This window comes from Lissotriton vulgaris, unplaced genomic scaffold, assembly GCF_964263255.1.
Source record: "Lissotriton vulgaris unplaced genomic scaffold, aLisVul1.2 SCAFFOLD_456, whole genome shotgun sequence".
In the NCBI taxonomy this organism is placed as follows: Eukaryota; Metazoa; Chordata; class Amphibia; order Caudata; family Salamandridae; genus Lissotriton; species Lissotriton vulgaris.
The window spans coordinates 51307-67407 of record NW_028253265.1 but is presented as its reverse complement, the minus strand read 5'-3'; the positions used below and the strand labels follow the sequence as shown (position 1 = coordinate 67407).

The 16101-nt window shown below is 41.1% G+C and overlaps 1 long non-coding RNA gene across 1 annotated transcript; it reads right to left on the bottom strand.

The window, feature by feature from the left end:
• Positions 1 to 1411: 1411 nt before the first annotated feature.
• On the bottom strand, positions 1412 to 15744 carry LOC147661064 (uncharacterized). Its single transcript, XR_015306031.1, has 5 exons — positions 15617 to 15744; positions 11214 to 11260; positions 10592 to 10627; positions 5304 to 5382; positions 1412 to 1515 (listed from the first exon to the last, which is right to left on the bottom strand). It is a non-coding gene; the product is annotated as an uncharacterized LOC147661064 (long non-coding RNA).
• Positions 15745 to 16101: the final 357 nt, after the last annotated feature.

Below are 16101 nucleotides of genomic sequence, written 5' to 3'. Positions count from 1 at the left end.
CATATTAATTTGGTCTAAATGCTTAAATACATTTCAATGTACAGTTCTGCTTGCATTGCAGAATGTTTTCTTAGATTCTCTTTAACCTCATATTGATAATTTACCTAATATACCTCTATTGTTAGATCTTTTTATTGCACTTACTTTTAAAGTAATACTCTCTTATTGGAAAGATTTCTCTAAATTATCTGTATTTACTTGGTGGAATGTTATATTTGGTGAACATATAATACATATTGTATCATACTCCAAATATTTACAACTGTTCTATGCTAGTTACCTTTAACTCATTTCATCTCTTTGCACTCACCACAATCTTAATTTTTCTTCCCCCTGCTTTTTCCATCTCTCCCTCATCTTCCTTCTTCTCTCTACTATTTTTCATATTCTCTTCCTCATCCTCTCCTTTGTTCTTCTTTTTATACATAAACACATTTTTTTCTTTACTACCAAAATGGTTGCTCAATGAACTTGAAACAAAAATCACTACAAAATAGATATACACCAGAAGTAGTGCTACATAAGTTAAGTAATGTGTTCTTTATTTTTGGACAGTAGTGGTTTTCTGTGCTCTGTATAATAGTGAGCAATGTGTGTCTTTCTTTACAGAGTGTTACATATGATGAGAGAGGGTATAAAGGGGGATTAAAATTTCAAATTGGATATGGTAACCTATATAAAATACATTTTGTTCAGTCAGCTGTCATGAGCTGGCTTATTTTCCATTGTTATATGATTTTAAATTTTTGGGAGTTACTGTAAAACTGAATAATGTAATATTGGATGATAAGAGGATGGCATAGTGATTTAAAATATAGAGTTGAATCTTTCAAGAAATATTGGTATCGCTGTCATTGGACCTTATGAAACTGACCCACTACACACTGTGGCTTTTCTGGTATCCAAATGTTATTTTTTTTATCACCAAAAATAAATATGAGTTGATGGTTTTGCAAGCATGGAGTCTACATGACATTGACATTTGTCTGCTTTTGTCAGTGCTTTGGCTATTACACACAAGCTTTTGTGAAAACGAGCCATACACATGTACACTATCTTTTACTACTAGACATTGGAATTTTTTTTCTCACTATATTCTTCATTGGGCACACCTTTAAAATTAGTTCTGAACCATTTCCTTGTATATTTGATCTTGGGTTAATGTGGTGCTTTGCATAGCGTACAAAATGCACTGCATATTGGTCGCATTCTGATGCATGCATGATCACACCAACCTAAAAGAAAAGAATGTGAATGAAACACAAAAGCATCAAAGATGATTAAATAATTAGATAAATGGTAATAAACAAGGTGTAGTTTGATGCATCTTCTGAAACTCTGAAGTGATATCATGGATTGATCTTGTGAATCCCACTGTCTGACACAAAAGAACACAAAAACACATTCAGGATAGATTTCCATATGATTTATTATTTAATTCGCCAGCCAATGAATTTTATAAAAGCTGGTAGAGAGGGACAGCCTCATTGAGTTTACATTTCACGTCATGGAAATCTGTGGATAAAAAAAAATATTAATAGTAATTAGCTTGTAATAACAGGCCATCATGTTCCTGAAAACAAAACATATTATAGGTAGCAGCAAAAGGTGTTTTGATCTTTGCAAATCTTGTGGTGGGTACTATTTGCGGTGAGGGTACAGTTTAACTGTTGTATTATGTAATAGTGGGTCAAAATCTTTTAATTTAATTTTCAGAAAATGCAAACAGCCGGCACTGACCATCAGGAGCCAAAAAATGTCCAGTATATTGTTTCAGTACTTAGGGGTTGATGGAACTCGTGGATCTTCACTTAGTGTAATTCCAAAGAGTCACACAACAACTTTGCAAGTTTCTGCGGAATTCTGCCAACGTGTGGAAATAATGCATTTTACGCTGTTGCAATGCGATTTAACGCTGGTAGCTCATTCAACGCTGATATATCTGTGACAATGCCAATGCGTGCTGCGCAAGACCATGTGGCCAGTCGAGTTGATTTTCCTGCTTCTTGATGTGCAAATCTACCTGAGAAGCAGCACTCTAACCCTCGCTACTCCCATGACCACTTGTGATAGAAAATCACCCTGGAAGGCTTGCTAGCGACCAAAAATCATGCTTGGGAATGCCAAATGACGTTAATGCTTGCCAGCTCGCTTGCTCGAGCTTTCATTTTCTTCCTGTTGTAATCACATTGCTTGAACTGGGGAAAAAGTATGTAAAGTGACTCTATGGAGATTGAAAATTGCTCTAAATCTACAAGTGTAAATTCAAATTCTGCCCTGGTCTAGTATGTATCTGGTTAACATCAACATATTCTATATGACAATAATATCCACCCTTAATTCATCCCCAAAGATGTCTCCATTCCATCTCCATCCCTTTAAATGTCCGTGACTGCACATGTCCCATCTAGATCATAACTTGTCCACCCACTCTTGTTTAATGCATTTCTAATAACTTCCCAAATTTGGGCTTCACGTATCAATTCCATTGTTCTGATCCAGTGATTCTAAGCACCCTCAAGTACCGTGGACAAGTGATCTACCTCATTTTGGATGGCAAAATACTCAGACATGTTCATCTCATTTTTGCCTAAAATGGCTTGTGTGGCAGGTAACAGTCATTTTTGATGTATATTGAATTAATAACTAACTGTTGTTACGGTCATCTCTAAATTAGCCTTTCAGTTCCTCCATTTAGCAGATTGTCACAAGGGCCAGATTTGACAATTAAGTGCTGGTTCCGAGCAGCGGAAACCAAAGGCTCAAATTAAGCACTGGATATATTCGGGCTGGAATGTAGTTCCAATTTACTGCTATCTTTAAAAGAGTTTCCTTCATTGCTTCTCTGGGTGCACTAGCTGCTGACCTGCTGAACATGTCATTCCATTATCTGCCAGTCAGTTATTGCCCCAATTCCTGTTCTCAGCACTTCTATCCTGCATTTCATGAATTGACTGCATCATATTTATAAATCTTGCACAAACCTCATTTTGCATCATCCTTCTCAAGTATCCATCTCTCTAACTGAGTCAACCACTGTATTTTAAATGTAGTTGCAAATTGCACTTGTAGGTAGAGTGACTGATGCCTGCATTTATGTATGTACATTACTTAAACAGTGAATTGCAGATTTGATGGTCTGTTGGGTGTCTTGACCATATGTGTGATACCAGGTAGATTTAAGGCCAGTTACAAGTCAGAGATCTGCAGTTTTTGGATTCTGTTCATGGACAGTCTTGGTGGAGCATTTGTGGAATGAGTAGGGCTCAATCTCTCTGGTAAGTCTGGTGATGTCTGAAAAAACGTCAAAGGCTTCCTTGCAAGGACACTTTTCAAGGGATTCTTGAATTTATGTATGTGAATTTACATAACACAAAACTAACACCAAACCAATAAAGAGAATGATGAAGAACGGGGAACAGTAGATCAATTAGAGGGCTGGGTTGATTGGATAGAGGCAGGCTAACTGGTGAACTCTGCAGATAGATGTCTAAGTGTTGCTGATAGGAGAAATAGAGAACGTGGCAGGAGGAGCTACTTCGGCCAGGGTTTAAAGAAACAGAATTGTCAATAATATGGTAGGCTGTGTAGTAGATTCAGCTGTGTGCACTTTGTAATTGAGGATAGTAAGTCCCTTAACATTAGAGTTTTCCTCTATATTTTTTGTTCTTGAATCTCAAATTAATGATTAATTTAGAATTCCCAAACCATGGTTGTGGCTGCAAATGTAATGGTCAACAGGTTTGTCTGGCTAGGAGCACTAAACAGCCTGTCATCCTTTACTAGAGTCATAACATTTAATATGGATCTGGCCATTTAGAATTTAGTGGATAGGGTACCCTGCCACAAAGGTGGTGGTGTACCCTGTTTATCAAACTGATTGCCAGTCCTCTCTATTTAGAGTTGGATGAGCAGCCAGAATAAGGCTAATGAAGGCCTCCCTGGTGAAAACATTAGACCAATAATCCAACAGATATCCTGCCATTGTTCTAAATATCTCGGACCTTTCGTGCTATTGAGAGCAAGCAATCTTGCACATACATTTCGGTGTTTGGGACCACCAGGAATTGCCTGGTTGCCCAACAGATTTTTTTTAAATTGATCCCATACCCTGGGAGCAAATTCCCAGAGTGTTTGGGCTATTAGTCTTCTGTTTTTAAAATACAGCCCCCACTTTGGGAGTTAGTTTTGAAAAAAAGGGTAGCTAAGAGGCCAGCTGAAACATGGCTGCTGCTCAGCAGATTTACAGTGTCTTCAAAGTAGCCATTAAAGTGGCGGTGGCACCTCTCAATGCCCTGAGGTCTGCACCAGGCAAGGAGGGATTTCTATATATGGCTGGCAGTATTCTGCCAAGTTGGCTCATTGTATGACCTCCACTCTGCTGGTAGATGGCAGACCACCCACTATAACCCTTAAAAACCCCCGAAGAATGGGCCACTTAAAAAATAAATACGAACCTCTAGAGGTTTCTGAACCGAGTAGCCAGACTCTGCTTCAACTAGAAGTTAGATAATAACACTCTGCTTTAAATGCTCCCCAAATTTGCTGATATTTATTTCACTTTTTCATTTCCCCCTCAAACACTATGTTTTATCTTTTTCCATCAAGGCAATATCAGAGACTTAATCAATTTAAAGTTGTTGTTTATTTTGTATGCTAAGGAGCACCATTCTTGAAACTTGATTTGAAAGTTGGAACTAATCAATGCAACTACAATTTGTTTTTGAAAAGCAAAGGTGCAGATCGTGCTAGCCACTAATTGTTCGTGGTTTTTGTGGGTGGCAGTGTATCTTCCAGCTCTTGTGATCCTGGGAAAGAGCAAATGTTGCCAATTTAACAATTTGAACCTCAGAGAGCATATTTGATCAGTGAGGTGGCTATGGTTCTGGTCTTCATGGTGGTGGCAGCTCTCTCCCTAACAATTTAAAGTGTAGTTTTGGAAAAAAGCTTAATGTAGTTTTGTGGGTTTTTACTGCTCAATTATAATGTTCAATAATGGATAATATATTGCTGTAATTCAATCAACTACACCATCTAAAACTATGTCCTGTTTCCAACAGCAGTAGCCATATGTGAATGGAACATTTGGCCCTTTACAGGATGGTCCCCATATTCACCCCAGTTAGTGACCCATTATAGTTAGTGAGATCAAAGTGACCCTGCTGCTCCAACCACAAAATGAGGGGATCCCTTTGCTCTTACCACAAAATGGGTTCATTTAGAAGGGAAAGTGGTATCATGAAGCATATATGATATGATTACATTTACCTACTTCTGGTTCTATCGTGCGACCCCTTGCTTACCATGCTGGAATGAGTGGTCCAATAATTGTCCCTTTTATAATTGCAGAGAACGAAGGAGTCCAAGCTCTTCTGTCTCTTGCTGTAAACAGAAATAGGGGATTTTCATATGTTAGCTCATGTTTGTAGCAGTTTTGCAAAGCTTAAAAAGTGCAACTAAGTCATACAATTATCAGGTATAGCTACCTACACCAGCTAACTCCCTAAAGACAGCACCTGGCAATGTACCTTAATCAAAAAAGACACAAACATACAGTAATAGTAATGTGTTTACATTTTCCATGAAATTACAAAATTAAAAATCAACAAACTAAACTCATTGTAAATTATATTGAATACATGCTCCAAGTGTACCTAATGCAAGAGGAAACAACTCAGTGTGAAGCATCTAAACACACACAATAGTTCAGAGCAAGATACACACCAATGTAAATAAAAAAAAACAGGTGTAAATAATGTTTGACTCTGAGTACATAACAGCACCTTTGAGATGAGTACAAATTGCACTCACCCCTGTATTTGAGCACACTATTACTATCAGTTCTTACCCAGGCCCTCATTATGAGTGGTCAATTAATGCTCCCTTCTTAGGATTTGGATGAGTGTGTGCTCCTCAAGGGATGGAGGCCCCATGAGACCAAGACAATTGTATGCCAATACTAAAGATGAATTTTAAAGGTCAGTTTACGTTATTTAGCCCCTTTTTGAGAATATGGCAGAGTGTGCGAAAACTATATTTGATTTATGCTCATTTTCATTTCCACCCCTCCAAACTCGCAGTTAGGCAACCTTATTTAGAGGTGGGGGATAGTTTCTACTAGTAGAGCCTTAGGATAATATTTATTAAAGAGTTGCTCACCCTTCCGCCACGCTACGGGTCGCAAGAGTTACACAACTCTTACGTTCAATTTATCAATCTGTGTAAGGCCATCTTGAATGGCACTGCATGGCATGATAAATCCAGAGTCGCACAACACATCGCTGCGCTACCCTGCCTCAGGGTGGCAATCCATGGGTGGAGTGTGGATGTCCCATGCATCCACCCATAGATTTTGGTGCATTTCCAAATGTACGTTACTGGTAAACCTGGGAAGGTGTTGAAATGCTACACATCCCTATTTGAAGTGTTATGATGAGAAATATCTTAATTTGTTCTTGTTTATTCCTCTTTCTATGTGTGCTGCTTTCTGCAGCACACACAAAAACAGGGAAATGCCACAGGGGACATCATGAATAGAACTACTCACGCACCCTCTTATTACCAAGGAAACACACACAACCACTCACATACCCATTCAGAGACTCAGATGAGTTTTCTTATACCCACTCACTCCTCCATAGAGGTACTCACACCCACGCGTAGTACAGCCATTCACAAAGCCATTCACTCAGCCATACATCAACACATACAAGTCACTCAGACGAACAGTCACTCACATAGCCACACACTCACACATACAACTACTCACAAACCCACTTATTTACCTACACCGTCACTCCACATACCCTCGCTCATCCACACAGCCACTGACTCACTCTTACAAGCACTCACACACCCACATATTCACTTCATACCCATTCACACATACATACAAGCACTCACGCATACGCTCAGTCACCCATACAGCAATTCACACAGACACTCACTCTCTGATACAGCTGCTCACACACCAACTCACTTAACTAAACACCCACTCACTCATCCATACAGCCACTTACACACCCAGTCACTCACTCATATAGCCATTCAAATATCCACTCACTCACCCATACAGTCACTACACACCCAGATACCCTCCCAGAGAGCCACTGACACCGCCACTCACTCACCCATAGAGCCGCTGACACGCTCTTTCATTCACCAACATAGCTACTCACATTGCATCTCCCTCACACACACAGATACTCACACACCCATATACTCAAGGATATGTATTTATAAACCAAGGTATCTGATTGTTAATTCGAAGGGTCTCACAACAGAACTATGAAGCTAGAAGCTGATCTGGTTTGCAGCATCAACTATCCTCAGTCTGAGCTGTTCCTGGAGCCGAGCACTGCTGATCATTCTTATGCAAGAGGTGTGCTTCAGAATGGCTATGTGATGCATCGTATGAAACTTGGGGGCATATTTACAATGAAGTGGCGGAGCACGGAATTAGCCTCGTTGGCTTAACGCTGCACTCTGCCACTTCAGAAATTATGTGGTGCAGCCCTGCATTTCCCCCGTGCTGGGGCTAAATGTAGCAGCCTAGCGCCAATGCAAGCACTTGCACCATAGTGCAAGGGTGTCTGCGTTGAGGGGAAGATTGTTTATGTGCATGACGGCCTCCCTTCCTGCACATAAACAATCTATAAATGGGGTTTTGTAAATGTTTTGTGTGTTGCCTAATGCAACACACATAGAAGTTGCAAAATGTTATTTTTAAAAAATTGTTTATGTGCAGAAAAAGTCACCTTCCTGCACATAAACAATCAATGGCCTTTTGCTGTTTCTATGTATGTCGCACAAAGCCACACACATGAAAACAGAAAAAAACGAGGATAAACAAAAATTTCTCCTCGTTTTGCCTGTTTAAGACCAGGTTTTCCGTTGTCTTAATTTTCGTGCTGCCTCCTATTTACACCACCCTTGTAAATAGGGGTCAGCGTCAAAATCAATGGGTGTTGCAGTGGAATGCCTCCCGCAACACCCATTGCCCTCTCCATTCATGCTAAGTACAGCTTGAAAGGGTGCATTATTTACAAGGCAGCGAAAGGCCAAGTTAAGTGGCTTAACGCTGCCTTGTTAAATAAGGCAAAGGCTCTATCGGCGCCGCAGTGTCACTAAAAGTGAGGTTGTGAATATGCCCCTTAATATATAAACTATTTTCTGCTAATGTTTAGCATAACGCTTAGAATCAGCAATAGGGTGTTAGGATGCTAGGAACTTGCTAGCCATTTTAGGAATGTTCATATTTTTTTGCTGGCTATGACATATACACCTGCATTCATGTTCTCTTTCAACTTGGCTACTGTTAACGCTTGATGCACTAGACTTGAGTTTCAGAACATTTTAAAGTTTTATCTCCTGTTTGTTGGTACCTATTATTGAGGGTTTGTCATCCCACTGTGTCCCTGAACTCATCTAGTGGGACTGAACGTGACCAGGAAACACCTCCTACACAGTACTGCTCAGTGAGTTGACTTGAATATATATTGCAGTCCAACTGGATTTCAAATTCCTAATGCTGCTTTAAACTGAGCCCTTGCACCAGGGGGTTAGAAATGTGACCTTTGCTGCTTTATTGTGGCAACAGATCATGACACAGTCCAGTCCAGTTCAAACTGCAAAGTCAGGTCCTAAAGCAACCCAATGTTATGGTTTGTATACTTATTAAGTTCTACGTGGAACGTGGAAGGTGACATTGTTAGTGAGTGATATGGTTTGGTTTCAATGCCTGAGCATTCTGTTGAGGACAGGTTACTGTGGTCGAGCAACTGGACAGACCTCTTTCCTGTGCATGTGGAGCTTACTCATCATTCAAGAAGCTGCTACTACATTCCTGTCGGCTGTTTCATGCTTAGGTGCACTCAGGAGAGACACACTACACCCAAGACCGGTTTAGGCCTGAGGAATATCATCAGTCGGGTGCTGCTTGGTTTCAATGGCAAGTGAGCAGATGCTTTCTTAAGATCACTTGTCTTGTCTGCATGCTTTGTCGTTCTGTACTGTTTAGTCATGTAAAACCAAGGTACTCAAGGTCTCCGCTAGTTGGTCAAAGCTCCCTGTGTAAACAGGATAGTGTAAGGATACTGGGAATATATAAAAGAAGGTAAGGCAATAGCCTGTAATGACATCGACCCCTGGAATGGAAGGAAAAGCAAGATTAAAGCTGAAAGGTAAAGGAGGAGGAATAAAAACGAAGGAAGGAAGGACATTTCTTTTACAGAACAGGGAGGATAGCAGAGAAAGAGACAGGGGACAATACTACAAGAGTGGGAGGAGACTGACAAGAATGCAGGGTAGCAAGAGAGAGAAGGTGATGCCAAGATCAGAAACCACCAAACTAGCGGGAAGTGCGGAAACACACGATCCGGAAAGACAGTAGCTGATTTCTTTGACGGGATCTTGACTAGAAATCTAGAGATAGATTGGTACAGAGTTCGATTTAAGTAGTCCACAGATATAGCGGGACTAGAGCAGGGTTGGATTGAGATTAAAAATTGGCCCGGGCACTTTATAAAAAAGTGGCCCTCATTTTGTATATTGCCTTTCCGCAAAACATTGCTTTAAAGTTTTATGAAAAGAAGGGGGAGGGATGTCTCTGGCAGAGGAATGTTTTCTTAACTTCAAGTAGATAAAAAAAAATGCACAAATTTTCACACTGATGAAACACCTGAAAAGGTCCCCTGCTCTGCTCAATATACATACATAAATGGGCCAGCCAGAGAAAGAAAGGGAGTGACACATCTGCCCGTTGATAAAAGGGAGGTAAAGTACGCCCATCTGCCTCCAGAAAGGCCTCTCAGGCACCCACTGGGCCACTGGAGGCATCTGAACAACACAGACACCTCCCAACTCGCCCCCCAAGGCTGCCCATAAAAGCAGCCCACAGCTGAAATTTGGATACCGCCCCCTCAGCCATTGCTCGAGTGGCCGCCTTACCAATCCAACCCTGGACTGGAGACCTCCGGGCTAAGAGAATCTTACAGAGATACACATGCCAAACTTGCAGCAGTCAGGGAAACAGAACAGGGATGAGCGGGAACTAGCGGGAGAAGCACTCAATTCTGCCATGCTTCTGGAGGGGTGTGGCCAAGCCAGGAGCATGATCACAACTTCGTATGGATTGGGAAGAGGCGGCCAGACTGGGCAGTGGTGTAGGGAAGGCTGAGTAAGTAAAGTGCAGACTGTCAGAGTTATACATCACAATAACAGAAGAGTGACGATTAATATATCTTTTATTGGTGCGCCAAGTTTGGTTTTCTTTTTGAAATTAGTTTGAGTTTCATATTTAGTACGAGGCAAGGGGATAGATAGAATTATACCAGCCAAAGGATTTATATATTTGTATATATTTTTATTTTAAGCAAAACGTTCTAAAACATAATTAACATGAATTCATAGGAAGGAAAGACCTGTCAGGGAAGGACAAAGGAAACAATAAATGACTAGAGAGTAAAGACCAGTCTTTCTGAAAGTGACAGAGGACTAGATAATGCTTACTGAGGTATTGTTGGAAGTGAGACACAAGGTAGAAGAAAGAGTGGAGATGAACAATATCTTTACTCCAGGATACAATACATACCTCTGACTCTCTTTCCTCGGCTCCCGGCCGGTTAGCCTGAAAAGAAGAAGAGCAAGAAGAAGTCATACCAATGGTTTTGCGCTATGACAACTAAATCAATGACAATAACAATTTATAAGGAAACTGTGATGTACTATAAAGTACTTCCCCTACAACTACTGCCTTGTAAAGAATAACCAAGCAGAATAAAAGAGGGTTCACTTATACTTATACAGTCCAGACTGATTAAAGACTGTACAACCTGACCAATGGATTGAATCTAATAACTGTGAATTTACTCCTCAAATTATTTCCTTTCCAAAATATGGTTTCAGTGCTGACCCCCCCTTCCTGTTTGAAGAGCTGTGTACATTGCCAATGTAAGTTGGCTCTCAAGATTCCATGGGTTCTGTCAATGCCTATTAGATGTGAGAGTGATGAAGATCTTACAAGACTTCTCAGGTTCTTGACATGACCGCTTGACTTGGCAGCCACCCTTGCACTTGTGTGGGAGAATTGCTACCCCGAAGCCTCAAGGCCTTGCCTGGCTTCATTGGTCAATGGGCACAGTGTGGTTCACTCCTCTCTCTGCCCCATTGGGACCCTCGTTGACAAGCACAACTACAAAACCTGCAATACATACACGCAATCCTGAAGCACGATCATCACCCAGCCTTGACTCTCGAGTTTCTGCAGGAGAAAAAGAAAAGACAGAGTTTGACCAATACACTCTCTCATGATCCTGGCAAAGACAGAATTACACCAGTGTTAGTGCACTAATCCAACAGAAGCACATACTTATTTTTAAAGGATACTATCTGATTTTCTGGCTACAGGCAAATTCGAAGGTACTTGGTTTAATATCTCATTTTTTAACCATGCTGAAAATGGTTCACGGAAGGAGTAAACTCTCAAGGACGATACAAAAACTAAACTAAGTTCATAGGATTTTCTTGAGGTGGGATAAAGTGAACCTAACCTGGAACCCTGGAATATTAACATAGTTAAGCTAAACTTAGACATTGATTGTCAATAGATAAGTCACACAATCCCTAGAAGAACAGGGCAGCAATGTTCATGTGCTGACATTGTGTCGCTATTAACAGCATTACATTTTAGTGCAGCACTGAGAGAAAGGTTGTCAAGAAGACATAAACCAATGAAGGCAAAGCATTAATAATGGTCGTCAGAGGTAGAGATTTCTTCACCAGTCAATCTACCCTCATTCACACTTTTCTACTGGGTTTTACATGTATCATATAAGAAAAGTAAAGCCTTGTAAAACAAACGTGTCAGCATACACGGTCAAGTTACTGGACTATTCAAAAGCACAAGACTATAGGAGCCTTCCAATGTCCAATGTATGGCAAGGTAAAGCATCCTGCCTTTTGGCTTTTTACTGATAGAGGGTAAATGTAACCATTTCCTATAAAAAGCAGGGAATCCAGGCAGGGGGACGGGGAGGCGAGGTGGTGAACGGTAAAAAGAAAGGAGGTGTGTGTCAGTAGGGAACCTTCCTACCTTTCAGGTGTCCATTATCTTTTGTTCTGAGAAAGTCTGTTAGCTAATTGCAGACAAGTATTCTTGAGCCTCAATACAGGTTCCCCTGATTAATCCCATGGGTAAGACAGTATATCGGATCCCTCATAGTCCATTTGTACCAGGTTATATGGTCTAGTCCTGGGGTCTCTTATGAACAAACTCCACAGCTCTACAAATGTCTCCAGTCGATCATTCTGCCTGGCAGCAATGAGGTCACAAACTCCAGATTTATACATTTCCTTGAGCAAGGAGTCATAGGATGGACAGATGTTAGTGCACCACAATCTTAGGATACAGATTTTTGCTGTTGCCAGTGCCATGGTTTGCCATCTGTATTGTTGATTGAGCTTATCCGGGCATTGGGTAGAGTCATGAAGAAGAATCATTTGAGTTGTGACGGCTCTTCTAAAAGGACCCGTTTGTGCCATCACATTGGTGAAAGAAGTCCAATAGTGGGTTAATGCAGGGCATCCCCACAGGAAATGAACAATGTCTCAGTCCAGGGGCCCAAACGCCTTACATGTTGCTTTGGAAGTAGTCAGGATTGCTGTAGTCGGAAGGGTATTCAATGCCATTGCTGAAGTATTTTAAAATATTTTAATTTTAGTCTGGCTTTCCTGATATGGCCATCATGTGTGGACTATAACTTTGCCAATCCTCATCTGAATATTGTATACATGGCCTATTTGACCACCAGAATTTTAAGGAGGGACCCCTGGTGTAAAGTATTGACAGTCTGGCTGTATTTGATAGAGAACAGACACCACCCCTTTGTGTATAACCAATTTCTTCAAGTGGTCCAGGACTGAAGATGGGATGGGAGGAGCTTGTCCTTTTCACAACCATGGCCATATGCAAATCAGTCTGACCCTGTGCCTCATGGGAACAGTCAAGCCCTAACTGCCAAGCCATGCCTTCCCTGGACTGGAAACAAGCTTCCTAGGACCAGTTTCTGGCAATTCAGCCGTCATCAGCTAGGGTAGCTTGAATACAGTGGTAAAGTAAGCAAGGGACCCACGTCGAAATGCCAGAAACCGGTCCTAGAAAGCTTGGCCATGTCTGAACTGGGGTGGCAGAGTGGGATAAAGAACGGTGATGGATTAAACCCAGATCTGTTGACTGGGTGTGAGTGTTTGATTGGTTCAGATGCTCCACACATCACCACCACCTTTTGTACCGCTTTGTTCGCCATAAGTTGGCAGGGTATGCTCAGACGTGAGTCCCTTGCTCACTTTGCCACTGGATTCAAGCAAGCCTGGCTGAAGACGGCTGTATTGCCAGAAACCGGTCCTAGGAAGCTTGTTTCCGGTTCAGGGAAGGCATGGCTTGGCAGTTCGGGCTGGACTGTTCCCATGAGGCACAGGGTCAGACTGATTTGAATATGGCCATCTCTGAAATGGGGTGGCAGAGTGGGCTAAAGAACGGTGATGGATTAAACCCAGATCTGTTGACTGGGTGTGAGTGTTTGATTGGTTCAGATGCTCCGTCCATCACCACCCCCTTTTGAACCGCTTTATTTGTACTTTGAGTTCTGGCAGGTATTGAATAACATAACATAAGATAATAAGATATCAAGATTTGCCAAAGGTGGTCTGTCTTCTATGTTTACAATGAGATCCCAACAGGGCGTATAAAGTGAATAATTTGCACCAACGAATCCAAAGGTGATGAGAAATTAGATTTTTCTATATTTGATTTGGAGTTTCACCTAAAATTCACTCCAAACTTAAAACCATTTTGTTACCCATGAGCATAGCATTTGCATGGAAAACGCAACACCAAAGTGAAGAAGGGTTCTGCTAACTGTACAAACGTTTGAAGAGGGTAGAAACACTAAATCGTATTCACATTCTCATACAAGCACCATATTGAAAATCAACATGTGTTATCAGCTGTAGTCAACTCACGCAATAGCAAATAGTCAGTTATCGGTGACTCAAAGGTTTAAATGCAAGCATATGAGTGCTAGGTTGTGGACACACATTTTGCACATTGAGTACTTGGATTAACCTTGTCGGGGAATTGCAGTGGCTTGGTGAGCATTTAGGTTGAACAAAATGTGAATTGTCCTCATTGCTCCCGAAGGGATAACTATAAAAGCGGACACTGTGTTGCGCCACCGATGGAAAAGAAGAGTGGGGTTGAAATCACTGAGACATTCACTAAAGCAGGTGTAATGGACCCATCTACACATGCAGAGCAGGTTTTATCACTGTACGATGTTAATTTTCAGATGAGGAGAGTGAGAGTGACAGTGTGCCAGTCGCCACATGCTCAAAGGTAGGACTGATAATCACACACGTGACATGACATGCACAATCACCAAATGAGTGGAAGAGAATTGACAGAGGGGTTTAAGGAGAAGATAGAATGAATGAGTTGGCATATAGTTTCAGGGAAATGATAAAGAGAGAAAATGAAACTGTTACACAAAAACATTAGGTTTGAGTTGTTGAAAAATTGAGAAGAAGGAATAAAGAACAAAACAAATTTAGTGTGAGATAGTCATGAAGGTAGTTGCTGTTGTTTGTGGTGAGAAGTGTTGGCCCTGCCGGGAGCACATTCAGCATGCCACTGCTGCGGCGCTAGTATCATTCCCTCCACCCCACATATCCTTTACTTGAAAGATGAGAAACTTTGTGGGATTTTAATCCTTATGAGGTAGACCGCCTGCACAAAGAATACACCTGTGGACTACAACCCTCAAGAAGAAGCTGTGTCTTAAGTAACCGCTTCCTGTGAACCCTTGCTGGCTGTCCTGTTCTTACAAGAGCTGGTGGTATTAGAGCCCAGCACACCCCAGCAGCAGTCTCACTGTCCCTGCTTCAGCTGACAGTGCAGGAGCCTTTTGACACTACTGCTCTATTATGGCTTCACCACTGAGGTCCATAATGAGCTAGAGAGCCAGTATCCTTTAAGGTTGATGGAGCGCAAATGAGGGCATGCATCTGCTGTGCAGCTATAACTGCCTTTTCTGAATTTCACACTTTGATATTTTAACCCAACATTTCACAACCCTAGTTGCCATCTTTTATTGCACAATTGAAACCACTTTTAAGGATGAAAAACCGAGAGTTTTTAAAAAAGGTCATACAGTAAATGTCACAATAAAGTATTGGTATAGATTTCATTTTTGGAACGTGACAGAGTAATTAGCGAAATCATTTATTAGAGTGTTCAAATGTTATTGCATTTTGCCAGAACACACCCTAAACATAGTTTTATTTTGCTGACTCTTTCAAAGACCCTCCAGATGTGAGCTACCTTGGAATAAACACCTTTCGACTCGTAGCTAATAATAAAATACCCATGAGCCACATAGAAAAAATGAAGGAATACATTTTGTGAAAATAAAATCAAAATATAATTCTGTGTTACACCCTAATCACCTTTGTGTTCGCTTTTTCCCCCAGAAGGTATGGGCAAGCCTACATTTTTGCCTTGATTAACCTTATTTTCAAGTTGGCCGAACTACACAATGTGGATAAATTGATTATACATTACCTGGGGCAGATTCAGCAGGCTGTACATTCAAAAGCATGACTCCTATAATAAGGACCAGCGCCACGCCATAGAACACCTTCTGAGCCATGGTTTAGTCAGTCTCCTCAATTTAGTCTGTCAGATTCTGGATGTGGATTGCTCTTCAATACTTTAATGCCACTTATATATCTCAGATCTGTTTGTTTAAATGTTTGACATTTTTGCATACGCATAGTCTCTGTCAATTAAGCCACATACTATGGTAGTAAAACTAGTCAGCTGATGTATGGTTCATTGCCAAACAGGATGATGTATTTTACTACGGTTGCCAATGGTCCCCACTGGCACTAAATTTTATGGCACCATGAATCTTGATCCTGATTAACTGCTTATTGGCAGGTTATTTATGCTGTGTAAACTGTGCAAGACAGTTGCAGCCCTCTTTAAACAACACTAATGGGATGTCTGGCTTTGCTGCCAGTGAGAGAGCGAGACAGAATATTGAG